The sequence below is a fragment of the Ursus arctos genome, unplaced genomic scaffold, assembly GCF_023065955.2.
Source record: "Ursus arctos isolate Adak ecotype North America unplaced genomic scaffold, UrsArc2.0 scaffold_37, whole genome shotgun sequence".
NCBI lineage: Eukaryota > Metazoa > Chordata > Mammalia > Carnivora > Ursidae > Ursus > Ursus arctos.
The window spans coordinates 12,935,620-12,955,423 of NW_026623053.1; the positions used below are offsets into that span (position 1 = coordinate 12,935,620).

General features: G+C 35.1%; 1 protein-coding gene and 1 pseudogene across 11 annotated transcripts in view; one reads left to right on the top strand and one right to left on the bottom strand.

Annotated features, from left to right (window-relative positions):
* Nucleotides 1-19,804, top strand: part of NUBPL (NUBP iron-sulfur cluster assembly factor, mitochondrial) — a 357,232-nt gene that overhangs the window by 212,027 nt on the left and 125,401 nt on the right. The gene's annotated exons all lie outside the window — the stretch shown is intronic.
* On the bottom strand, nt 8,344-9,100 carry LOC113266225 (cell division cycle-associated protein 3-like; annotated as a pseudogene).

The window sequence follows — 19,804 nt, forward strand, 5'->3', positions numbered from 1 at the left end:
TCTGCATTCTTTTTTAAAAATTTAAAGAAAAATTACATTTTTTCTTTAAAAAAAAGGTTTTATTTATTAGAGAGCAGGAGCATGAGTGGGGGTGAGGGGGCTGGGCAAAGGCGGAGGAAGAAGCAGACTCTCTGCTGAGCAGGGAGCCTGACCTGGGGCTCGATCCTAGGACCCTGGGATCATGACCTAAGCTGAAGGCAGGTGCTTTTTATTTTATTTTATTTTATTTTATTTTATTTTATTTTATTTTATTTTATTTATTAATTTGACAGAGAAACAGCCAGCGAGAGAGGGAACACAAGCAGGGGGAGTGGGAGAGGAAGAAGCAGGCTTCCAGCGGAGGAGCCCGATGTGGGGCTCGATCCCAGAACGCTAGGATCAAGCCCTGAGCCAAAGGCAGACGCTTAACGACTGCGCCACTCAGGCGCCCCTGAAGGCAGATGCTTAACCTACTGAGCCACCCAGGTGCTCCACATGTTATACATTCTTAACAAGCTCCTAGATGAAGCCAGTGAACCACATAGTGAGTACCTACCACCAAGGATTTAGACCAGTTCTCATTACTTATCAAGAGCTTTGGCATTTGGCTTTGCAGTCTTTCCACATTAACTTATGCCATCATCCTAGGTCATCTCTTTTGATTCTTTCATCTCAACTTTTATAAATTCTGTTTTGACTCCATTCTCTTTCAGCAATCCTTTCACATAATTTTTTGTTATCATTAGAACTTTCCTACCTCTGAATATTATATTTCAGTGTCCTACTCTGACTTTAACCTTCCAGGTCTCTCACTCCCTAACTTACTTAATGGACATTGTTCTCTGTTTAATCTCACCAAGACCTTTAAATCCTGACATCTTTACTTTCTCTGAGTCCATCAGTCCCTTCTTTACTGAACCTGAAGTTCATCATCATCCTTTAGATGATTTTCTCACCATTGTGCCCCTTGTCTTTCAGATGCCCATCCCTGTATCAGAATTGCAGTTTCTCCATTTCCACAGTCAGGTTGCTGAATCTACCTGAAGGAAATGACGTATTGTCCAGATTGATGCTCTTTCATATTTATGGTACCCATTCTCATCTGGGCTCTTAATGCTGCTCTCTTGCTTCCTTGCTCTCTCTCTCTCTCTTTCTCTCTCTCTCTCTCCCTTCCTTCCTCCCTCTTCCTTCCTCCCTCCCTCTCCCCTCTTTCTCCCTTTCCTTTCCTTTCCTTTCCTTTCCTTTCCTTTCCTTTCCTTTCCTTTCCTTTCCTCCCTTCCCCTCATTTTCTTCTCTTCCTTTCTTTTTTTCTTCCTCTCCTCCCTCCTTACCTCCCTGCCTTCCTTCTCTCTTGACTTTATTGTTAAGTAATTTCTACACCCGACATGGGGCTCAAACCCACTGCCCTGAGATCAAGAGTTGCATGTTCCACTGCATGAGCCAGCCAGGCGCCCTCAGTGCTGCTCTTTTTTGAGCCAAAGATTTCCTGGATGAGGAAGGCATTCTTTTGCCTGGGCCTACAAAGTTTAGAGAGAAAACACCTTGAAGAACTGGAAAAGAATTTTTTTGTGAGAGTCCATATAGAAATAAGGATGAAGTTTTTCTGAAAATAGACACTTTTGTTTGGTGTGTCGCAGTAGTTAACAAATGCAAGAACCCAAACTCCTCAGGTGCCTCTGTGATACTGTTCCTTAGGGTTTCCAGAGTATCAAGAGAGAGAATGGCAGAAAACTTAGTTTTCCCCACCCACCTCAACACTTAACCTGCATATCTGCACCAGTTCTCAATTCCATGTTTCTTTTCTTATTCAAAGCTCAATTTTTATTTTCATAATCTCGTATCTTCACGATTTCTCCGGTATCTTCCAGTGGTTGATAACCTCCCTTCATTGCTTTGACATTAAGAAAGGGGGAAAAACATATGAGACAGAAAAGCAAAAAAAAGTAATTGTCTTAAGTTTAGTAAGACTACATTCTTAACTGAGAATTTCTGCATACAGTATAGAATGCCTTCTCATCCTAAAATCTAATCTGCATATATTTTACTGATCACAGTAATATCTCCGTAAGTGTTATATAGAAATTGTTACTTTAAAGTATAATTGACATAATTTAAGGTCTATGTTTGGGAATTATAAGCTATTGTGAAAATATACTGAATAACGTAAAAAAGAAAGTATTGATGTCTTGCTAAAAGGAAATCTAGAGGGTGAAGTTATCATTGATTCTCTAGAGAAGCCTATGGCCTAAGTAATTAGTGGTGTTTCGTTTGTGTGGCTCTTATAAGCACGTGACTCCAAATACAGGTTACATTGATATCTTCTATCAGTCAGTTCCTTTATTTCAGTTTTGAATTTACTATGCCATTTAAGATTCTGAAATACAATGAGTGAATATCCTGATTCATTGCTGGAAATGTCTGGTTTGTTTGGAAGATATATACCTCATGGTAATAAATTGTTGTCTTGGTACTAATCAACCTAAAACACTGAGAACAATTTTCCTCGGGATAGATAATCCTTGAAATTCTTCAAATTCTGGGTCTGCGTATCTCTAACTCATTTAAAGTAATTATTACACATTAAAGTAATGTATTACACTACTTTTTATAGTTGAGTGTGGGACAAAGTATTTTTGAGAGGAAGTCAAAGAAATAGCAATGAGAAAGTTTAAGGGAATGAAAATATGTGCATTGCTATTGTCAGGCTAAGCCATAACTCTATTTCTCACCTTATATGCAGGTTAACAATAATATATTAGAAGATTGGTGGAGAAACAAACTGTCATTTATTTTGGGGATTGCTTAGCATCCAGACAGGGAGAATAAGAAAGAAGAAACAGGGAAAATTTTACCAAGGGGGAGGGGGAGGCAGTGGGAATGAAGTGGAATGAGAAAAAAAAAAGTGCTATTTTAGGTGGAGAATGTAGATTAGCAAAAGGATTTAAGGCTGAGAGTCAGTCAGCCTTATGTCATATACATGAATACAAAAGATCTATTTTATATTACAGAAAATGTTAATATATTGTTTGATATTTATGCATTCTGTGTTTAAACAAACGATTTGGAAATCTTCTGACTATGCATTTTTGAATAATTGATACTCAGAATACATTATGTCATCTATGAAGATGTTTGGTGAGCTGATTTGCATTAAAACATTCATGATCCTCAAAAATACACGGAAGCACAAAACAGTTAATTATCTTTCTTTTAAAATAAATGTCAAGAGAAGCATTTAAAAGTAAGATAAAATGTAGTACTCAAAGAAAATTCTATCTCAGAATTCAAAATATTTTATAACTGTACACAGGAAATAGAATTTTTTATATTTTAATGATTATTTTGAAGATCTTATGGAATCTTTTTAAAAAAATTCTTCAGACATAATAGCTGTTGCAAATGAACTTAGACTCCTTTCTTTCAACAGTGTCCTATAGGTCTAGGATCTCTCTTTCTTTAATTATCGAAGTATTTTATCTGTTATTCATAATATTTAGAATTTATTTGTGTTTATCTTATTTTCTCACTTTGTAGTTTGTTTTTTAGCTGACAGAACTGTTTCTTTTGCTCTGAGTAGTTCAGTAGAGTCCAGTTAACAGGGGCATTGTTGATATAGGGAAAAGTAACCCAGAGCTATCTTTGCATATTAAAAGAAGGACATTGTATCCTAGAATGCAGTTACTATTAAATAAGCTATATTTACACATAAGTTGTAAGACCTAATGGAAATAAGTCTGTTACCCATAAGTATAATACATACAAGAATGATTCATTACATAGGAGTGATTCATTTGTCAATTTTATCTTACCAATTAATCAGATATTCTATAAATATATCAATAAATATTATCAAACTAGGGTAACATTATGTGATTCATGTGTCAATTTTATCTTACCAATTAATCAGATATTCTATAAATATATCTATAAATATTATCAAACTAGGGTAACATTATGAAGTTTTTATATGAAGAAGTGATTTGTGGCAAATCTGATATTCATTTTATATATGAAAATTGAGGTATTGTGTCTAGAAATCTTGTTATTCAGAAAGTAATATTAACTATTTTTATTGCTGTTGATAATAGGATGAGGTTAAGCTCTTTCCTTTCTGTCCTAAACCTTCCATATTCTCCCTTTTACTTTGAGGGAGAGACAAGGGACCCAACAGGATAATTTGAATTATTATTACTCACTTAGAAATGGGAGAATGGAAAATTAGCTTCTAAAAGATGAACTGGAGTTCCTATCTTCCCCCAAGATTAAGTTCTTTATACTAAGTAACTGGTTAATGTTTTTTAGCTCTGTTTCTCTAATTTTTCTGTATCCAGCTGTTTGTATATCCATTGTATTTGTGCTGATCTGTTAGCTGATGTGAGAGATTGATAATCAGTCTGGGTTAAAATATTTATTACTGGGGCACCTGGTTGGCTCAGTTGGTTTTGGCTCATCTGCTTTCTGCTCAGGTCATGATCCCAGGGTCCTGGGATTGAGCCCCATGTTGGGCTCCCTGCTTAGTGGGGAGCCTACCTCTCCCTCTTCCCTTGCCCCTCCCCCTGCTTGTGTTTTTTCTCTCTCTCTCTCAAGGAGAGAATCTTTAAAAAAATAATATTTATTATAAGACTGGTGAATCACAGGCCTGTACCTCTGAAATGAATAATACACTGTAAGTTAATTAATTGAACTTAAGTTTTAGAAATGTTTAAAAAAAATAGTAATAATATTTATTACCGTCTTTTAAAATTTTTTACCCAGTATCGCTTTAAGCCTTTTGGCTAAGATCAGAAGTAAAATACCCACCATATCCTTTGTTAATATATGTGGGGGGGAAAGGTGAGAAAATTGTCTGAGAAAAAAAAGTAGAAATTTATCTTATTTGGTGTTATTTTCATTCTAGGGAAAAAAAGCATTATTATTGAAAAATACCATAAGACAGTATTTTATTTCTACTTCCTGAAAATTTTAATTATTTTCAGTCAGTATAAAGAAAAAATCGGTAATAAGGCTCTGATAAATATTTATTTAATTTTCCCTAAATCTGCTCTCCTTTTAGTGTTTCCCATAAACCAAGGTACTTAGACCAAAACCCTGAGACTTGTTCTTGATTTTTTAATTTCCCTTACCACGTATATGTAATCTATCAGCAAGTCCTCTAGACTTTACATTCCAAATATATCTTAAATCTGTCTACTTCTCTTCATCTTCTCTACCATCCTAGTATAAACCATCATCATTTATTAAGACTCCTGCAAGAGCCTCCTAAGTGGTATCTGTGTTTTCACTCCTGTTTTCTGAAATCCCACTGTATTCTCCTGACAGTATTCAGGATGATCTTTAAAAACTTCCCTGCTAAAACTAACCAGTATGCTAAGCAAGCCTTTTATTATTTGAAAAACTTAAAAATAATCAAGTATTTATCCTATTTTTATTACACTGTTAAGCAAATTGTTGATGAAGAGTATTTCAGTTGATAAAGAAGGAATGATAGAATTATAATATCAATATTTTACAACCCCTAATTAAGTATTATAATAGGTCTAAGAGTAATTATTACTGACTGCTAATATATGCATGTAGAGAGAACACATTATATGCTTCCCAGTCAAGATACATAACATCAACTATGGAGTAGTTTTGCTAGAAGTTTGAACCTGAGTATGGTTAAACATTCAGATCTAACTACCAGTTTATAGGAAATACAGTAGACAAAGGAACGTGTTAAGTGACACTATGAGGATGCCATCAGGAAGTCTGGAGTGTGGAAAATCCTATAGGACGGGTTGTTTTTGTTTTTTTTCCCCCAACAAATAAATTGTAAGGAGAAAAAAGTGAAGGAATAATAATCTGTAGATTAAAAGACCAAGAAACTTATTTGCTGCAATTTTTGGATCTTATTTGGATTTGATTTGAACCAGTGAGCTTTAGAAAAAGTTGATACACAGAACACTGTGTATCACTGGCTAGATAGTTGGTTATTTTAATAAATTATTGTTGAAAATAATGATTTAATGATAGTAATATTGATAAGAGCTATATTTGCAAGGAAGTCCTTATTTTTAAGTGATACATATTAAAATGTGTGTAAATGAAATGATATGTCTAAGGGGTAGATGGGGGAATGAATAACTTACAAATAAAGCAAGACTGGCCGTGAATTGAAAATTGTTGAAACTGGATGATAAATATATGTGGATCCATTTTGTTCTGTTCTGTTTTTTTCACACACATTTAAACTTCCTGTAGTTAAATTTAAAACAAAAACTCTTTGCACTTAGACTCTAACCCAAACTCTATTTTTTTATTAGCAAACTTTATTACTAGCAGACTCTTTGTTCTACCCAATCTGACCTCTGCTTACCCCATATCTAGCATATTCACCCTTGCTCACATACTTGCTTTTTTCTTTTCCTCAGGTACCTCAAATTCATTCCTACCCAAGTGCCCTTGAATTTGATGTTCTATCTGGAACCTTCTTCCCCTGTATCTTCAGTGTCCATCCCCTGTTGGCATTTTTATTTTTTTTCAGTCCTCATTTTAATGTCACCTCAGAACAGCTAGCTGTGACAATCATCTAATCTAGTTTTATTCTCATCAGAACACTTATCCTGATTTGACATTTTCTTTTCTATTTATTTGTTTATTCATTGTTTCTACCCATTAGAGTATAAGCTACATGTGGGTGGTGGTAAGATCTTGACTATCTTGTTCACTTTTAGATTTCCAGCACTTTTCCGACAAATAACAGGCAAATATGGTTGGTACTCAATAAATGTTTTTGAGTGAATCGATTAAATGTTTATGAAGCTGTTGAATACTATGAAGATTAACATTATTAATCTCTTACTTTTAAAATATCAACAGTATATAGTATTGTTGCCTAGTGAAAGTATTTTAAATTCAGCTGGCATTTTCATTATTAGTGTTTTCAAAGGCTCATGTGCAAGAGAATTAGCTTCATAGCAAAGCTTCAGAAAGTTTATTAAAAATTCACAAAATGTCAAATTTTCTGTTAGCATTTATTTAAAAATATTTGTATTTTGGGTAATTAATGTCACATTTTGTCTAAGAGCTGTTTTTTGTATCTACATAAGTAGAGGTTAAAATTTGTGATATGTGTTTATATGTGATATGAAAATTTGGCAAACATTTCTTGGCTCATGTGAATGATAATGAAACACTTATAATTATATCTTCCATCAAGAAGGAACTGAGAAATACTTTATAGATAAATGCATTAGAGAAGATGAATCTGTAAAATTACAAGATCTTCTCTTTATAAAAAAAAACAAAAACATAGAAGGGGCACCTGGGTGGCTTAGTCGGTTAAGCGTCCAACTCTTGATTTTGTCTCAGGTCATGATCTCAGGATCATGAGATTGAGCCCCACATCAGGCTCCATGCTCAGCATAGTGTCTACTTGAGATTCTCTCTCTCCCTCTCCCTCTGCCCCTCCCCCTACTCGTGCTCTCTCTTTCTAAAATAAATAAATAAAATCTGTAAAACAAACAGAGAAAACAATATATTTGTTAAAAACATATATATAATAAATGCAAACAAATAAATATATATAAATACATATATATTTCCAACTAAGTTTTGTCATTTCAACATAATGGCTTAAGGGAAGTTGTTTATGATGGTTATTAGAATAAAATGATGTGTTTCACTGACAAAATAAATTTACCCTAGTATTTGTTAGCGATACATATATGATGCAGACTGGTGCATTCCCTTCTTGTTGTCCTCAGGAGGCTTTCCCTCCACAGCACAATATGTGCTGCAGAGTTGAGCTCATTTGGGCCATAAGAGGGTGGTTCCTCTTATCATCCGCCATGTGTAGCATATGGTAGTTGTAGATCATGGCCTTTCCACCAGAAATATGCCATTATCTGCTTCTCTTCTTCACCATCTCCTACTAAATGGTATAAATCTGGGAACTTCTTCAAATTTGACTCTTTGGCAAGACATTTTATTCTAAGTGGATTTGCTTGTTTATTCTTTTGCTCATTTCTTCATTTATTTCTTTATTCAACACAGGTTTATTGTGGCTTGTCCTGTAGAAAACATGAGCATTGAGATTATAAGGAATTATATAGAGATTAAACAAAACATAATATTTTTATTCCAGGGATGTTGTCTTTGGTAGTTTCACTTTTGGAACTTCTCTTTTGCAATTGCCTTTAGAATGAATTTTTAAGTTACATACATGCCCACAAATTTATCTTAGTTTAGTCTATCTTAGTTTAGGTGGAGTCAGGGAATATGAGCCTTTCCTCAGTCTCCCAGGGAAACAAAGAGTGAGAAGACAGAATATCACTGGGCTCTAGATGAAACCAGTGCTGGAGTCTCACAAGGCCTAGTTTTCTACCAGGGAAAATGCTGATTTTCCTTGTCATGGTCCTGGCTTTGCTCCCCTGCTGAGTCTCAAGTTTTTAGAAGTCTAGTTCCCAGAATGCCCCCTTCCTTTAATTCCCTAACATTTTCACTTAGGGGAGAAGACTGCTCACCCTCTTGTGTCAGGATCCCAGAGGCATTGTCATCTTGCAGGATGGTGAGGTGAGATCTCTATAGTATCTTGCCATTTGGTTTCTATCTGTTGGGCTTAGAACCTGAAGACTGGGGAGCCTCAGATCTCTCAAGAGTATTTTTGAGTCCTGGCTGGCCATGGGGATTTCCGTGAGTTGTTTTGTTTCCTCCTTGGAAAACACCTGCTTGGAGGGGAGCTCAGTCTGGCTTAAGAGTGTCATCTGGGATAACTGGCTGTTCAGAGGAAGCCCAATTCAGATGAAGGTGTCTCTGGGGGCATAACAGGCCCTGGGGGAAGATTTGATTTGTGGCCTCTGTCTCACATACTTCACTCAGCTGTTTTACCAGTGGGTTTGGGGGTTCTCCACTGCTGGTCTTCATGGGTATCCATGTAATATCCAGGGTAGGAGAGTGGGAATTTGAGTCCTGGGCCTGATTAGGACCTTCTAGGTGCTCCTCTGTGGGCAGGTTGGGCTGTGGGGTTTGTGTCTGGATGGGAGTGCCCGGGATACCTGCATTAAGTGAATGAGGATCTGCCATCCCAGCCCAGTGGAGGCTGCACTGGAGTGACTGGGATGCTCTTGGCTGAGCCCATCTCAATCAGGAGGAATAGAGTGGGGTAGGGCCCACCATGGGTGAGGAGAGGATGCTGGGCCTCAATTCTATCTTTGTGAGCATAACAACTACAGTTTGTTGGTTGATAATGTAACTATTTTCTCATTAAAGGACATTGTCTTTGAGCCATTTTTTATTTATTTTAAAAAATATTGCACTGAGCATCTTTGTATATGAGATAGCACTGTTTTTGGATGTATGATTTCTGTGTTTATTGACCTGATAAAGCATCGATTATGGCGTACGTATATGTGTGTGTGGACTAAGTGAATCAGATTCTTGTCTTTGTGAATTTGAGGTCTTCCTAGGTGCCTGTACATTGTAGCAAGAAACTGAGAGCCAGTTTCTCTTCTTTCCTTCCTTCCTCCTTCCCTCCCTCCCTCTCTTCCTTCCTTTCTTTTTTGTGAGAATATTTAAGTTCTACTCTCTTAGCAAATTTTAATTACACGGTACAGTGTTACCAACTATGATCACCGTGTTTTACAATAGTTCCTCAGACCTTAATCATTTTATAAGTTTGTATCCCTTTAATAACCACTCCTTATTTCCCCCACATTCCAGCCTCTTGCAAACCACTTTACAACTCTGTTTCTATGAGTTTGAGGTGTTTTTTTAAATTTCAATACAGTATTTGTCTTTCTCTGTGTGACTTATTTCACTTAGCAGAATACCCTCAAGGTCTATCCACGTTGTCACAAATGGCAGGATTTTCTTCTTTCTCATAGCTAAGTAATATTTTATTATATTTATAATATATATTATATAATATTCATATAATATATAATATTTATATATTATATAATTAATATATATTATATATCATATATATAATTTTATATTTTATATATAATTATGTATAATTTATATTATAAATTATCATATTATTATAAAATATTATTTATATTATAAATTATTATATTATATATAACATATTATAATAATATAATATATATATACACCACATCTTCTTTATCCATTTGTTTATTAACATTTAGGTTGTTTGCATATCTTGGCTCTTATGAATAATGCTGCAGTAAACATGGGAGTGCAGATATGTCTTTGATATCCTGTTTTTATTTTCTTTGGAAAATATATACCCAGAAGTGGGATTGCTGGATCATATGGTAGTTCTATTTTTAATTTTTTGAGGAACTTTCATACTGTTTTCCTTAATGGCTGCACCAATTTACATTCCCAACCACAGTGCATGAGGATTCCACATATTTGCGAATACTTGTTACTTCTTGTCTTTTTGATGGTAGCCTTTCTAACGGGTGTGAGTTGATAGCTCATTGTGGTTTTGATTTACATTTCTCTCATGATTAGTGAGTGATATGGGCATCTTTTCGTGAACCTTTTGGCCATTTATATGTCTTTTTTGGAAAAATATCTTTTCAGTTCTTCTGTCCAGTTTTTAATTGGATCGTTTCAATTTTTTTGCTCTTGAGTTACATGAGCTATTTACATATTTTGGATAGTAACCCCTTGTCATCAGTTATGGATGTCAGGTATTTTCTCATATTCACTAAGTTGCCTTTTCATTTTGTTGATTGTTTTCTTTGCTGTGCAGAAGCTTTTTATTTCTATTTTTATTTTTTTAGAGAGGGAGAGACAGAGATCATGGCACAGGGGAAGGGTAGACAGCAAGGGAGAGATAATCTTTTTTTGTTTTTAAGATTTTATTTATTTGAGAGAGAGTGAAAGTGAGAGAGATCACAGACGGAGAGGGAGAAGCAGACTCATCACTGAGCGGAGAGCCTGATTCAGGGGTCAGTGCCAGGACCCTGAGGTCATGACCTGAGCTGAAGGCAGACACTTAACCAATTGAGCGACCCAGGCACCCCAGGAGAAAGAATCTTAAGCAGGCTGTGTCCAGCACAGAGCCCGAAGCTGAGGTTCTCACAACCCTGAGGTCATGACCTGAGCTGAAATCAAGTGTTGGAGGCTTATCTGGCTGGGCTACCCAGGTGCCCCTGTGCAGAAGCTTTTTAATTTAATGTAGGTCTACTTGTTTCTTTTGCCTTTGTTTCCTTTGCATTTGGTGTTAAATACAGACAGTGTCAAAGCGCTTAACACCCCTGTTTTCTTCTAGGAGTTTTGCAGTTTCAAGTGTGTTTTCTATTCCTTAATCTCTCTTAAGTTGACTATAAGATAGTGGTCCAGGTACATGTTTTTGCACATGGCTGTCCAGTTCTCCCAGCACCTTTTAGTGAAGAAACTATCCTTTTCCCATTATTTATTCTTGGGGAACCAGTTTCTTAATTTTATTTATTTATTTATTTATTTATTTATTTATTACCAAACAGAGAGTTTAATTAGTCATGCTATAATTACTGTGAATAAAATTGAGTTGTTGCAATAGTTTTTTGGGAGAGAACAGAGGCCCTGTGTTTTCAAAATAAAGGGTGAAGGTATTTCGTAAAAATTTTTTCTAACTCTATTAGAACATAAGATATGCACAGGCCTTTAGGCAAAGATAATATTGCTTAATATTTCATGTTTAAGGAAGTTTCTAACTTAACTCTGAATGGTTTTTAAGATGTGACAGGACCTATGAAATAGAGTATAAAAAACTTAGAATGATTAGTTCTTGAAAGAGCCAGACAACTTACTTATAGCTTCATTGTAGTTGGTTTTTCCTTCAGTCTGATGGGCCATCAGTAGACAAGTCTGCTTCTCCTATGGTGGTCATGCCTATAGCACCTCCTAGTATAGAACCCAGCACCTACAAACCACCCAGTAACTGTCAATGTTGATTTTGGGTGCTTCATATTTCTGTGAATGACATGTCAGATGACAGATTTTAGTGGTTTCAGTTGTTTAGAAAAGAAGAGGACAAATTTAGGGTATTGATGAAAGTTTTATGTGCAGAACTTTGCTGCCACGATTATTTAGTAATTTAAATGCAACCAGATCCAGTTTTTTATAGATGCATTGATCCTGTGTATAGGAACCTCTGTGGCCCACACCGCTAATGGGTGTGGATAGTCCTCTACCAAGACAAGAATATCAGTCAGGATTTTTACTGCAACACATTTTTGCATTTGAACATCTGATTTTGGAACACATGGCTTTTTGGTTTATAGATATTAGCTTCTGAGCTTAGTTTATATAGTGTTTGGCCAAATATCTGTCACAAGTTTAAGATGATTGCTGATTGAAAGAGCCTAGCTGAGGAATGTTTAACCAGTTATTCTTGAGTTTCCTTCATGAATCACTTGTGTAGCTCTCCTTCACAAAACTGTGACATTTATACTCTGAGCTTTCATCAAGAGTCTTTAAGAAACATCTATGTCTCTACTTCTTTTGGAGGCTGTTGGAAGAGAAATGGGACAGTGTGGGTGGAGGTAACTGTCACTGAAAGGCAGTACATTATATGGAAGGAGCATGGGCTCTGGTGCCAGAGGTTAGGAATTCTGGTGGTGGGAGAATGTGGAGGGTCTCTTTTAATTATCTCTATGTTTTCCAACAAAATAAGACATTTATTGGGTAATATGTACCTGGCGTTGTGCTTGGCCTGAAGGTACAAAAGTAAGACTTGTCCTCTGCCCTTACAAGAAAGATTCATTATTTAATAGTAAGATAGCAGTATGACCCCATTGCTAATCAACAGTTCTCTCAGTTTTTTCATTTGTGTCTAAGTTTTAGCCTTAGTTTTCTCACTGTAGGGTTTTTTGTGTGTGTGTCTCCCACCCACTTTCTGTTTTTTCATATGTTGACTGGGGAATTGAGAGAGAGAGCAGAGGTGGTGATTGATTGATTGATTGATTGATTCAAGCCATTAGGTAACATTTTGTGTTGGGAATCTATATATATATTTCTTTACTCTGATTTACTGTCTTCTATGTAATATTTCAGAATTACTGAGAGTAACTCCTTGAACCAGGGAGTTAGTTCTGGACATCTTGCTTGCTGGTGCCAAAGTAGCTTGGTCAGAACTTCAACCTTTAATTTTGTTTATTCATTCATAACTAGTTGGCTGTTATATATTTTTTAAAAGATTTGTTTATTTAGAGAGAAAGAGTGCACACACAAGTGTGGGGAGGGGCAGAGGAAGAGAGAGAGAGAGAGAATCCCCAGCAGACTCTGTGCTGAGCATGGAGCGTGCCATGGGGTTCTATCTCATGACCCTGAGATCATGACGTGAGCCAAAACCAGGACTCAGAGGTTTAACCAACTGAACCACCCAGGCGCCCCTCTAGTTTGCTGTTTTAAATACAAGACTCAAATGTCAGACTATGCCTGTTTTGATGCAGTTCTTCAAAAGTGTTCATCATATAATAAAATTATTTCTTCAACTGTAAGAGAAAAAGGATTATCATATTAAAATGTAGCTTAAAATCATAGTCTGATTAATATTAATCTAATTGATAACAAAGATTTTTAAACTGGCAGCCATGATATTTGAAAAATGACTTATCTGGACTTTGGTACTGAAACTAAGACAGAAAATATGTTCCAGATAGTCTCTATAGTTATCATTATTATCTTATTTGAGAAACCATAGCTTACTAAGTTGTTAACATAGGTTTGTGTTGAGTCTCATCATGATCCGATTATTTTTCTTCTGTTTCATGGCATGGCTTACACCTCCTACACTGGCCTACATTCTGTTATGTATGTGCCACTGGAAGCAGGGCTAGATCAGGGAAAATTGGAGTACAAGTCCAATTGATTTATAGGTTTTTGGCATAATTTTTGGTTGAGAAGGTTATAATGATACTTACCTAAGTAATATTACTTCTCTAGTTGTATAGAGAGAAAAGTGAGGTATAGAAAGATGACTTTCATCCAGATTAAAAGTGATGTACTAAGTGGTTTGCTTATTGTCTTCTTTTCCCAGCTTCACGAGGGCAGGAACTTCAGGTATCTTGTTCATTGCTGTATTCATAGTGTCTAGAACAGTGGTTGGCACAGGTAAATGTTGGTATTAATTTCTCAGAGTTAAATTTTGTAAGGAATATCCTCTGTACCCACTTATGTATACTCTGCCTTTAAGCATGTATATTACTGTGTGATCTATAATATTAAGATAAATATGAACACACCAGATACCTATTCAGGCAAGAACAACTTCTAGATACATTGCTGCGTTCACTTGCTCATCAGGGTACATGATTATTGTGAACAAGCCTAGATATAATGACCAATGTGCTTAAATGAGAATGAAGGAACAGCTGCTTATTTAATGGTCTTTTAATGGGATGCATAAAATTCAGTCCGTTTTCCTATTTCTTTGCAATGTAGTGATCTCAGGTTTCTTAGATGTCTTTTGGGTACTTCTGAAGTAATTATGTAGTTTAGGAAGTCGGAAATTGCTGAAGTTGATGTGATGGGAATTAGGTGGTTTTATGTGTTTATTTTTTCTCCAATCCTCAGACCTGTTTCCCATCTATTATCTGTATCATCTCCATCTCTATTCTCATAGCTGTATTCCTTAATCTTTCTCAAAATCCTTTGTATTAAAAATAGAGATAGTTTAAAGCTGCTACATTATTTAGTTCTCAGTAGAAGGCACTTATAACAGTAAATTTATTGTTTTCTCTTTAGCTTTGTAGACGGCAGGTCTACTTAACAGGAACAAGGTATAGGTCACTAAAATGTAGAAATTTTAGTAATATATTCAAACAACAGGTGTGACTTCTTTTCTGCTCACGTCTTAGCCCTTATTTTTAGTTGTTTACATATTTTTAAATTGTATTTTGGCTGAATATTTTCATGATTAGTTTCACTTGTGAGAAATTTCCCTTTAATTTGCAAAAAGCCATTTAACTCTGTTTATGTCTTCTAGACATATGGAAAAGATATTTTTAAGTTACTTGTTTCGATCATTTTGGAATGTGGTGACCTCAGAAATGGGCAAATATTTTCTTAGCATTTGGTTAGAAGAATAAACATGGTATGCTCATTGAGAGAAATTTAAGTTTTGACTTACATGATATGACAAGCTTCTAATTGAAGTGATTTTTTTCAGTGTTAATGCTATTGCTTAATTACCCAGTGCCACCTTCTTCTTTTTTTTTTTTTTTAATCCATGATCTCATTTCCTCTTTGGATAAAAACCTCAATAAAGTAGACAAAGGTTGTTTTTATTATCCCTGTTTTGCAGAGTAAGTTTTGGGCAAGTTATTTGACTTCTAAGTTTCATTTTCTTTATCTGTAAAATAAGAACAGTGGGCAAGATAATCTCTGAGGTCCTTTCGAGCTCTATAATCTGTGTTTATACCATTGTAAAATGAGGGAACAGGGACACAGACAAGTTAAGCACTTGGCTAAGTTCATATAATGAATTAATAATAAAACCTTGATATCTGACTTTCTGGTTAACTGTTTATTGACACTTTCCCACAATCCTTATGCCTATTACTGAAACTTTGCTGATTTCTTTACTATTTGAAAATAACAGCAGTTTACAAAAATTATGCTATAGATATAATCCTTTTTTTAAAAAGTTAAATATATTCCTATATTTTCAAGTTAAAAATTTATAATTTAGTAGGTTCTCATTCATATTTTTAAAAGGGGGAGTTCTTATAAATATCAATTCCCATAGCAAATAAAGACAAATCAGAAGAGAAAGCATATCTAAAATTATGTAGTATGAGTAATAAGTAAGTCAGAAGCAATCCTGTCTCAAAAGAAAAAAATAGGAAAGATTCTTTTTTTTTTTTTTAAGATTATTTATTTATGTATTTGAGAGAAGGAGAGCACAAGCAGGAGAGAGCTGAGCCGGGGGAGGGGCAGAGGGAGAGAGAGAGAGAGAGGCAGACTCACTACTGAGCAGGGAGCCTGATGCTGCCAGGCTCTACCCCAGGACCCAGGGATCATGACCTGAGCCAAAGGCAGACACTTAACTGACTGAGCCACGCAGGCACCCTGGAAAAAAAAAATTTTTTTTTTGAGTATAGTTGACATGTAATGTTACATTACTTTCAGGTGTACAACACAGTGATTCGACAAGTTTATACATTATGCTATGTTCACCGCAAGTGTAACTACCATCTGTCCCTATGCATCATATTATTATTATTGACTATATTCCTTAGGCTGTGCCTTTTATTTCCATGACTTATTTATTCCATAACTGGAAACCTGTATCTCCCACTCTCCTTCACCTATGTTGCTCATCCTCCTGCCTTCTTCCCCTCTGGCAATCGTTTGTTCTCTGTATTTATAGGTCTGATTCTGTTTTTTTGTTTTTTTGTTTTCTTTTAATTTTTTATACTTTATTTTGTTTTTGGATTCCACATAAGAGTGAAATAATATGATATTTGTTATTCTCAGGCTGACTCATTTCACTTAGTGTATAATACCCTCTAGGCCCATCCATGTTGTCTCAAATGGCAAGATCTCATTTTTTTTTTCTGGCTGCATAATACTGCATTCCATACCACATCTTCCTTATCCGTTTGTCTTTCAGTGGACAGGAAAGATTCTTAAGTGACAATTTTCTTCTGCTCTTTTATTGATCCCAAATTTATATTTGAGTGTATGGTAAGCATTGGAATGATTTGAGCTTTCTTTTGTTGACGGAGTATATATATCGCTGTCAGGAGTGTTTATAGAAAGATGTTTTATATTATTTGGAAAGTTAGATTAGACTTGTCAACCTTTAGGGGTTTGTGATTGAATTCCTTCCCATTCCTCACCTCAGTGGCAAATCCCTTCAACAACTTCTCAGGATTGTATTGATCTTGTAAATTATGACATTTTATATAGATATAACACATTAATTTCTAGATGAGCTAGGATGAGATATTTTAGGATGGCAGTCAGAGTAGATTGTAGTTCAATACAAATTTAAAGATAAGTTTTTTGAAAAATTCAGCTAAATTTTCCAAAGGCAATATGATTCCTCTATAAAATTTATTCAGTATACCAAGTAACTTTTAGTTTTTTCTGTTTTTATATAAAATACCTCCTTTTTGGAAAAAAGGAGCTTGTTTTGTTATTTTGGTGCTTTTGGATAAAAATAGCTTTTATTCACTTTTCCCTATAAAATTCCTCACAAACTTGTTTCAATTGAAACAAGTAGATCATAGTCACACTTTTGTTTTTTAAGCAGTTGGAAGGAAACTTAGTGATCATCTTATCCAGAACTCTATTTTACAGTTGAGTCACACTTTTGTTTTTTAAGTAGTTGGAAGGAAACTTAGTGATCATCTTATCTAAAACACTTTATTTTACAGTTGAGAAACTGGGGTCCAGTGAGGTTAAAACTCTGACCCATGGTTATATAGCTAATTAGTGACAAAAATGATTGGAATTTAGATATGCCAGTTATCAAACTAAAACCCTTCTATTTGATGAATAGGTATCTGGATTGTTGTCCGTACTCAGCTAGATTCATAGTCTAGATTTTTGCCAAACTCCCCCTTTCCAGTGCTGTTTTTATATTTTAAAAAACATTGTAATAATTTCTGAAGCAGAATTTAAAATCCAACAGCTGCGTTATAGTAGCTCACACCTAAAATATAACGGCATATGGAACTACAGTTTCTCACAGTTGGTTTCCTACTTGATATGATTTAGATCTTTAAAATTTTAGAATAAAATCTGAGCCAGTTTCAAAAATATTATCTTCAAAAGCTGTAGGTCTTTAAAAAATATTTATTTATTGTCTCTTCTTAGTCTCTAGAAGTTATTTACTTTGATTTAAACAATTACTCCACATAATTCTTTTGTATAAACAGTTGGTAGAGTTATTGTTATTGATTTAAAACAAAACCAGAATGTGATAGTAGATTATTGAAAGCTAAAATATTCTCTAACAGCCCAAAGTCAGGAAATTTACAGTTAACATTTCCATGGTTACTAGACCCTTGCTTTGTAATATAAAAGACTTTTAAAGGATCATATAAGGAAAGAATACGAACTATGACATACCATAAAAAAATTCTCAGAGGTAAAAGAAACATTATAATTAACTAGAAAAGGAAAAAGTAAAGGAAGTGGATGAATTCTTCTATTTCTTACTTATATTATCTAAGTAAATAATTTTCTCTGGGTCTATAGACTCTGCTTTGTATATCTATTTTATTTTACACTGAAAAAGTGATATAGAAAAGCTCATATGTTCTTGTGATAATGAGGTTTGCTCGCAGAACTCTTTAGGGGCTTGGAGAATAGTGATGCTGCACCCCATTCTGTGGGAGACTGGGAACATGACTGGAGCCACACAGATCAGGATTTATATCACTGCTCCACCATTTACCAACAGCTTGACCTAGGGCAACTTTCTTAACTTTTCTAGTCCTCAGTATTTTTATCTGTAAAATAGTGATCATAATGCCCGTTTTACAATGTCTTGTAATCATGTATGTAAAGAAGTGTCTAGTGCCTGTCTTATAATAAGCTCTCACTAACGGTTCTTTCCCTCCTGCTCTCCTTTACCTGTTACCTGTAGACCCACTCTCCACCTCTTCCCTCTTCACTAGTCCAATTCCACCTGATGGACTAAGGCTCTGAAGTAGGACTTCAGAAGGCAAGTAACTGAACTAAATAAACACAACTGGGACAACTCTTCACATCATTCCTGGCTAGTGTATTGGGTAGGCTGGTCTCCTGGAGCAAGTGTCCCTCAAGTTCTATAATATCCTTAATAACATCAGAACCCCTGGACAGTGACTATGGATTCTCTTAGGCTCCGTGCAGCTTTTATGGCAGTTATAATCCTGCTCCTTCAGGACCTTGAATTCTCCCCAATACAATGTTTTTTTCTAAGGATATTCTTTTAAAGAATATTATAATTTTATAGTTTTCCATATTAAAGAAAGTATTACATGTCTAAATATATTTTATAAACTATCCCAGATTAGGTTAATGAAGTGATTTATTACTGCTACTTAAAAAAAAAATTCTGAGGTTCCAGCCTTTGGTATATAGGAAAGGTTTTTAATTTTTTAAGCAATTTTTAAAAAATAAAATATCTTGATTCTTAGGTTTATAATATGTTAGGTTTATTTGGTACCAGGCCTGTCCTTTACTAACCTCTGCTCCTAGGTTATGTATAAACAGTTGGCCTACGGCTGGACTCTAGAGGACTTAGAGAGATGTTCCCATAATGAACTAAAAATACTGTTCCTTTTATGGTGGTGTTATTATTTTTATGTTGTGAGGTTTTACTGTTTCAGCTGTAGTATGGATGTACATGGGCATCTGTGGCCTGGCCTGGGAATTGGATAATCTTTTAAACAGTATTTCAGAAACTAGGTACAGAGTTACGAAAGATTGACCCATGTATCAACTTGTAGACAAGACGTCCTCTCAATTGATGCTGTCTCCAGGTTGTCAGGGCCAGTCTGCCCTATGCCTCTGCTAGAACAACTGAGAAAACAGGAGATGATGATAAAGGGAAAGCTGAAGAGTAAAGTTTCTCTTCTCTTCGCTCTCAGAACATTATTGCTATCACTTGAGTTGGTAGTACCTTTGCAGGGATTTATTCAGGTATTCCCCCCCCACACACACACATATACCTTTTCCTATAGAAAGGAACATATTTGAAAATGGATTAGAGAACTTTATCATCTGAAAGATATGAATATATTAGGGAAAACATTTATATCATTATAACTGGAATAATTTGTTCTCATTTATAATTGGATCGGCTGGCTGTCTCATCAAAACAATCTTCATGGTTAAGTTTATTATATTTTGTATTATCTTTTCTTTCCACAATTCAGTA